Source organism: Acanthaster planci, linkage group LG13, assembly GCF_054643075.1.
Source record: "Acanthaster planci isolate LZ-2023a linkage group LG13, COTS_SCS, whole genome shotgun sequence".
NCBI lineage: Eukaryota > Metazoa > Echinodermata > Asteroidea > Valvatida > Acanthasteridae > Acanthaster > Acanthaster planci.
Window position 1 is genome coordinate 3,351,899 of NC_141789.1, and position 7,901 is coordinate 3,359,799.

General features: G+C 41.8%; 1 protein-coding gene across 1 annotated transcript in view; it reads right to left on the reverse strand.

The window, feature by feature from the left end:
* Positions 1–7,309, reverse strand: part of plce1 (phospholipase C epsilon 1) — a 141,613-nt gene extending 134,304 nt beyond the window's left edge. Inside the window, 1 exon segment of the mRNA XM_022230979.2 lies at positions 7,046–7,309. The gene's annotated coding sequence lies outside the window, so the exon portion shown is untranslated.
* Between the last annotated feature and the right edge of the window lie 592 nt (positions 7,310–7,901).

Consider the following 7,901-nt stretch of genomic DNA (forward strand, 5'->3'; position numbering starts at 1 on the left):
AATGTTGGTTACCTGTGTAGAAAGTCAACCGTGCGTGGGCGGGAAAAATCCACCCACACTGTCAGTGATCATCGTTTTGATTGTACTCGCCACCTGGGTACCTGTCTGTCCACAGGCAATGTAGCCGTTCGATTTGAAAGTCTACTGTTGTGAGTGAAGAACAGTCTATTTTTTTCCTTTCGTGGAACAGTGTGTTCTTTCTAGATTATAGGCCCACAGCTGACAGGCGATGTGTGTGATCGACTGTCCATGTCCATATATCATTCCTTAGCATTTTGAGCAGATTATCCCTGTATTCACCACGCAACAGACGAAGGACAAGGATTCAACATTACTGTACAACATTAGAATTGTACTTTGCATGAGCCCAGAGAAGTACGTCGTGTGCCTGGAAGGATGTAAGCCCTTACGCCCTTTTGCCGGGAAGCATGATCACTACAAAAGGACGCATATTTTATTTTAATGAAATGTAAAAATTTCTTTACAAAAAGTTAAATAAAAAAATCCCAAGTCGTTTAATAAGTTGTTTAAAGGTTGCTTTTTGTACCGCCTATGTTGATTTCGGAGTAACTTTTATCCGTTTTTACTAGATAAAGATAGTGTGTTTCTTACGCCCTTTGGCCGGGAACATTTTCTTGCTGTGATCACGTTTCCCGGCAAAAGGGCATGAGAGCACATACGCCCTTTTCCCGGGCACGTGATCGTCGTGATAAATCATTGGACACGGCCATGTGAGGTTAGCCCTATATCACACCTCTTGAGGGCGCAATAATAATTATCTCGGACGCATTAATCGTATGGTAGCCTCTAACTATTTAGCAAATAATGTGCACTGACATTTAGAAAGGTGTACGGTTTTACATTCACCAGACACAAATCAATGCGAGATGTTGCCGATACGAACAGCTACGTTGCCTCGTGGATAGTACACACGCTATGAAGACAAGATTCCAACCCGGAGACTTACTGTCCTTCACATGCGCCATAAAACCGGACACTTTTTTGAATTACCACTCCCTAGAAGGCACAATATTGTGTTCCATTTTGTTCCTTTTATGTGGCGCTACGTCATAAATGACCTCGCACCGAAGAAAAATCCTTTTGGTTTCTTTGTGCTTTTGTCTTAAGTTGTTATGCAAAGAAACCTACAAAGATCTGGTTACTGGACACGGGTAGAAGTGGCCTTGATCGCGCTAAAGCAGGATGGAAAGAGAAATAAACCGTCAGAAGAAATCTAAAATTGGAATATTATATACCCAGCATCTGACCATTTGCCACCAACGCTTTTAATGTGGGCCAGTGCACCACTTAAATGACCGTGCCAATTTGCATCTACCTAATCGAAATGCAAGCATCGTCGGACCGAATCACGGGCGGCTGAGTTTAATCCCAAAGACGAGCTCTGGGGAAATGGTCACGTGATCAGACATGGGCTGACATTCTCTGATCCCCTACCCACCCCCTCGTTCACTGAATCCCGACGCAAATGAATAGTGCATAAAATTGAAATGAGAGCAGCCGCTGGCAGGGGTTGCTCGGGTCCCAATACACAGCAACTGAAAAAAGCAGTACATAAAAAGGCTGCTACAGACGACAATGTTTGCACTTGGCTTCACATGTAGAAACGGATCGCAAGGTAAATATGTGTAACGTGGTTCGGCTTTAAATTCGGAAGCCCCTGCCATCGGAACAAATATTACTTCTCTTTATAGAGGTTAGCTTTCTTCTTCGAATCTTTCCTTTTCAACAGTACGAGAATGTCCCCGTTTTAGTATTCTGAGTAGGTCTTTCTGAGATTTTTTTCTCCCTCTGCGGCTTAAACAATCACATTCAATAACGCAACAAAAATCAGCGTGCGCAATTCATTCCGGGAATTGTTCACTGCCACAGTTAAGGTGCTTAATTACGGTGAACACAATGTTCAGGAGAGAGGCACGCGTTATAAATCCCACAATATTGAAAAAAAATAAGTCTCACTGTTGCCTGATGTAATCAGAAACATCCGTGGATGGACTGCGGAATTTTCTTTGACAGGCATTCTGTTTCCACCTCAAAAAATGGCGGGTATACCCAGTTTTATCTTCGAGGTTCTATTACAAAAAGCCCTCCGTGCATTCCAACACTGTCTTTGTAAAAGGCACGAACAGCTTCAAAGGAACTTTTTAATAATTGATATCTGCAATAATGGTTTGCCACGCCGATGGGGAGTGCAGTGCGGATGCGCAGCAGGGTACGGTTTTGTGAGAAGCCTTCCTTCCGATTTCATTTGTTTTGTTTTTTTTTTCTATGGCATGGGGATCTCGCGGGTACCCAACAGTGACGGAAACAGATTTCTAAGCGTGTGGGAGGCACGTTCCTACTCACACCGAAGAAGCAATTTCATTCCTGTAAGAGCTTTCCTCCTCTGACCATGTTTACCAATAAATCGTGATTTGTTCACACATTGTCCAACGGCCTGCATCTTAAGTTCCTCGGGGAACACTGCAGAAATTTTCACTTGTGTCTTGTTGAAGATTGGTCCCGTGGATCGACGGAGACAAGCCGATGGGACATGCACCGCCGCCACCACCACCAGCATAATCGACATCCGATAAATCAGATTAAAGCAAATCCCAGCGGTATCTAACTTGACTGAGAATCGATACTCTTTCACCCATGCTCTCCTTCTGTGGCATTTTGCAGGTTTGGTGTCGCGCGTTCCCACCGCGTCTGAATAGTGAGTCTACAGGTTCAGCTGCTTCAGGGAAAGGGGGACAAGACGGCGCCCGAAAGCGAAAAAAAAATCAACCAGGGTCTAATTGAGCTGAGGCTTCGCGACAGAAACAGCGCATTACATTCGTTGGCTTAAATTGGTTTACCGAAAAATTCTCTCCCAAGGGACTTAGTTAACACACTGTTGGAGCATTCTAATTAATTAGCTTCAGCGTTAGAGGGTACCAAGTGCATAATGGAAGGGGGTGACCAAACGAAATGCGGAAGGGGATGGAGTATCAGCACATTCCAAAGAAAAGGAATAAAGGGATAAATCTCAATTAGAATGTTGAGAAATAGTTGGTTGAAGGAATATATTTGAGAGTGATTTCTCAGTGACGCGAGAAATGATTTTTTAAGTTGTTAAATTGCATGTTCAATCTCCAGCTGGTTTTCTTCTTATTTAATGCAAGAATTTGATGTTCTTTGTACGGGGAAGGGGGTTGGTCTGGTTAAACGCATCGTTGGATGACAGTTATACTTTTATTTGACCTTAACAGCACCTGTTTATTTTTTAAAATCTTTTCTTACTTTTATAGGTGTGAAATAAATAAAAAAAAATGAATAAACAAATCACGACATTTGTCACTCTACAATTTCTTTAAACACCCCGAAGAAGGGAAAACAGCTGTACCTTATTACTTAACTGGGACTGACACTGCCACAATCCTACTTCTATATTCTGAGGAAGACAAAGACGTGACATCTGTTTGCGATACTGCCAACTTGCTTCACAGAGTACAGCGAACCCAGCAAGCGGTTCACGGACGCATAACAGTTTTTGAGCAGAAAAAAAGAAAAGAAAAACCAAGCAAACAAACAAAACAGAATATCAAAACAGCGAAGCAAACCAAAAACAGTTAACGATGAAACGCAGAACAAAATATCTTCCCATTCCCAATTAATTTGTGCCCCCAATTTCCGCCTTGCTCACTTCCTCGGTAATTTTATTCCCTAGTGCCAAACGATTCGCTGGTCAGTTTGTTTGCCCAATATTAGCTCTCGGTCTGCATCCACTAATTGAATAGACATTTTCCCCATCTGATTACCTCTTGTTTCAAACTGTTCCATGATGCATCAGTTAAGCATTGATTTCTGTAGCAACTGGATACTCATAATGCTACGACAGGTATACATATAGTTAATAAACAAACCCATTAAACAAAGAAAATAACGAATTAATCAAAGAAAATGTTTAACCCATGCCGACAGAAAAAAAGCTAATAACGACATGAAATGACTACTAAGGCCTTATTACAAACCTTTTGCGAGCACAGCATCAAGTACAACTAATCGGAAGATCTTTAAAATTGGTCTTTGATAAAAGCAGAAGTAAATTTGAGTCAGACGTTTTAAAAGCTTGGCTAAAAAGACTCTTTTAAATGATCATATCTCTCACCGAAGACGAGGGTCTCCTCTTTTAGTAACTTAGAAGAGGTTGCCGTGTGTTCGTGATGGGAAATAGCGATATCGCGTATAAAGCAATCAATGCGGGAAGATTTCAGCTGCCCATACAACGCCCCAAGCTGCGAGGAGCCGAAGAGAGACGGTGGGATCTATATTTAAGAGAGTGTGTTCGGGGGTTGGTGTATTTTTCTGTTTTCCTTACAATTATTTTTCCCTGGAAAAAACACTGATGCACCCCCCCAAAAAATGGCGCTCGGTGTGCGATGAGAGTCTAGAAACATGTTCGTCGCCATGTCCGTAGACAACCGCAGGGAAAGTATATTTTTTTGTGGGCAAACGAGGTTAGAGTCGGACAGTCTTTGGACTAGATCCTCTCAAGATAACATCACAGAATTCCCTGCCGTTTGCGGATTTAGAGGTTATATTTGGGCATATCTTAGACGGTTTCTTCTCTGGTGGACGTCGTGGAATAATAAAGCATGCGCTCAGTAGAACTGGAGTTTTAGAAAAACAAAACTGTGGGTCTTCTCGTTATTTATTACCGAGAATGAAACTTGCAGTCGAAGGAGGCATGTAAACAGCTAGCGAGGGGATATACAGCGATAAAACCAAATTATGGCAAAAACATGTAAACACGAAAACAAATAATTTAATTCACGAAGAATAATTATATCTTCATGTCTACTCCCAACGTTTTTTACTCTATTGTATGCCTTCGTGGAAAACCTGCGCTTATTAAATCGAATGGAAATAATTATCTCGTGACACAGAATTTGGGATGGGGCCGGCACTCATTAAGGTTAAGGTCATTAAGAGTTAATTTCAATCATCTTTCTCTCTCTGGGTAAGAATTAATACCGACGAAGGAGTGATGACAACGTGTGGCAATCAGCCTTTAACGAGTTAAATCTGAATTAAATCTGGTACACAATTAAAATTCTCCATACTAAAGACATTGTTGCTATACCTCATAATTCGGAGCAAGCTTAATAGTTCCCGTACATCAGAGACACTTTGCAATAATACTCTCTTTTCATTGGATAAGAAGAGCACAAAGGAACAAATCCATTCCAGAGATGGTGGTGGCTATGGAAAAGCTTGCCCCGAATTTTTAGACTGGGAATTCAACCTGTCATATTTACCTACAATAAGATGACTCCATGTACCAGATCTTATTTCGATTTATCTCGCAAAAATCTTATAATAAGTTTGCACAGACGTAAGCTAAATATGGAACAAAGGCTTTTGGTAAATTTAGATTAAAATGGCTCCAATACTTCCTTGGTACATGCAGTCGCCGTTCCACGAACATTCTTTGTGAATGGAATACTTTGCTCTATGCATTCTAACGCGCCTAGTATCGCTTTGAAGGAATTTAAACAATCTTGAAGATAAAAGATCTAAATATAGACGCCAGTAGACACCTGCTGTAAATTAGTTCCGGCTTGTGCAAACAGCTGAGTGCACAATATTCTTCAGACTTTACCAAGTACAACAAACAAAAAACACATTTGTTTCAAAACAGGTATCTAAGTTTTCGATACGCACTATTCCCTTTTTGAAGGTACACGTCTTTGACTATACAAAGCAGTTATTTCTAAATGGTTATAAACAAAGTGGTTTGAATAAAGATTTCCTTTTTTCATAACGCGTATAAAAAGCAACCTCACTTCTTAAATTTGTATATGATTTAAGAATTAACTACTTTATTGAAGGATGTACTTTTACACATGTACGATTTCATCCCAATGGGCTTTTGTTCTTGCGCAAGAATACAGCGAGTTAATTAACGCAATTGGATAAGAGTGACTGCTGAAGGTAGTGCTTGAAAAAACTATGTAGAGAACTCGATAAAAGTCATCATGGAAGGCCAGCGCAAATATCATACGTGCCGTACGCAAGCCGAATGCCTCGTTGAAGGCGGTGGCATATAGTCATAGCATAGTTTTAATGTTTCATCCGCCCTGCTATATATCACGTTCTGCATCCGGCGAATCCTATTTAATTTGCATAACACAGCCCTGGGGTATTCTTCCCGAGCAATGCTGTTCAGCAAGTTATAACGACATCTTGTTTCTGATTGCCGATATCATCTAAAACTGACCACTATACGCGCATTGTACGCTCGACTTAACTGTCAACAGTATTGTTTTTCTTCCAAAGACAGTGTGGTTAGGTTCGAATACAGAAAGTTATATCAACGCAGTCATGTTCAGTAACTATTCTTTAGCAATAATGATCATTAAGATATCGAGGTTCCAAGTACGAGATTTCAGTTGCCACACTTTGAACAGAAGAGGCCAGTTGCTTGTTCAAAAGACCTATGATGTTGGGCTAATAACTTCACACAAAAAATCTCAAGTTATCCAAACTACCCCTTAATTATTGCGATATAGGGCCTATATGACTCTATGCCGAAAAAATCCCTCGAGTGGATTTACCGTCTGATCCTAGGCATGTGAGCACAAATGGAGGTGTCAAATTTGCACGTGTTATTCTGTCGTGCATACTTTCGTATCAATAATCTTACATTTCTCTGGCACGCTGCCGGGTGTGCGGTGAGCTTCAAGCTCGCTTCATAACAACTTGCGCAATCGATATCGTCCAATGTAGTGCGGTGACGCCATGGACCCCGGAAACGCAGATTCTTAGGTAAAACCTCTGTGCAATATAATTCGGTCCATCAATCGGCACACTGTAAGACTTCTTTTGTTGCAAATCCATTGAATTCTTCAATCAAGAAAGCACAGGTGCCAAGGGCACACATTAAAGACAGTGATGGAAGCTTTTAACAGAATCCCCACAAGACTACTAGACCACGCATTAGCAAGAAATATAACAGGCAGAAACAAAATGGGAAGACGTTTCCATTCTCAGGAAAACTTACGTCGATTGAGCGATTAATCCATGCCCGTGCTCGCCGAGCGGAAGACGGTCTCCGTCTGTATTATCCTTGGCTCCGATAGGCCCTGGAACATACTTTCCCCTCGTGTGAACGAAAAATCCAGAGACGGAGAGCAGCGGTGGAGAGTGGCGACTTGCAAAAAGCACGAACAACGGCACACGTGAAGATTTCTACTGTGCATCCATTTGGAACCCGTTGACTGGTGGTGTATCTCTGCCGCTACGTCGCGCTACTAATCTGCAGCCTGGACTGTGCGGTGGCACGGCCACTATTGGCTTCGTTTTCCGTGAAACCATCGAATCCGTCTACCGGACGAGTTATCGCCCCAGAATATTTTATTGTTCGACAGAGGGCGCTAATTAAAGAGAGGGGCGCAGACCGGCTCGTCGGTCCGCGAAACATTTTTTACATTTTAAATACGCTTGGGAAACCCAACATAAATAAGGTTCTAATCGCAAGTTATCGCGGCTCTAGAAGATTTGTTTAAGACAAGTAAATTCGATATTTCAACAGGGGAAACTTCCACTGGGAGTGGAGCCTAGGCTGCTCTCAAGACTGGCTATAAAAAGCATTCCATAAGAAAGGACAAGGGTGTATCCCCGACTTGTGTAATACAAATATAGGCCCATTTTTGTTTTCTCCACACTTCGGGCCCGTCTCTGCGTTTGGTTTAGACCCTCATTTTCACGAGCTTAGTCGCTTGAGTTGAGACCCTGTCGCACAAAGCAGATCCGTTTAATATTGCAGCAACATCGGGTTGTCTATTTGTAGTAATTTTACTTGGTTCCAACAATTAGAATTTGAAACTGATCGTGGAGCTCAATACTAAAGCCCAGAC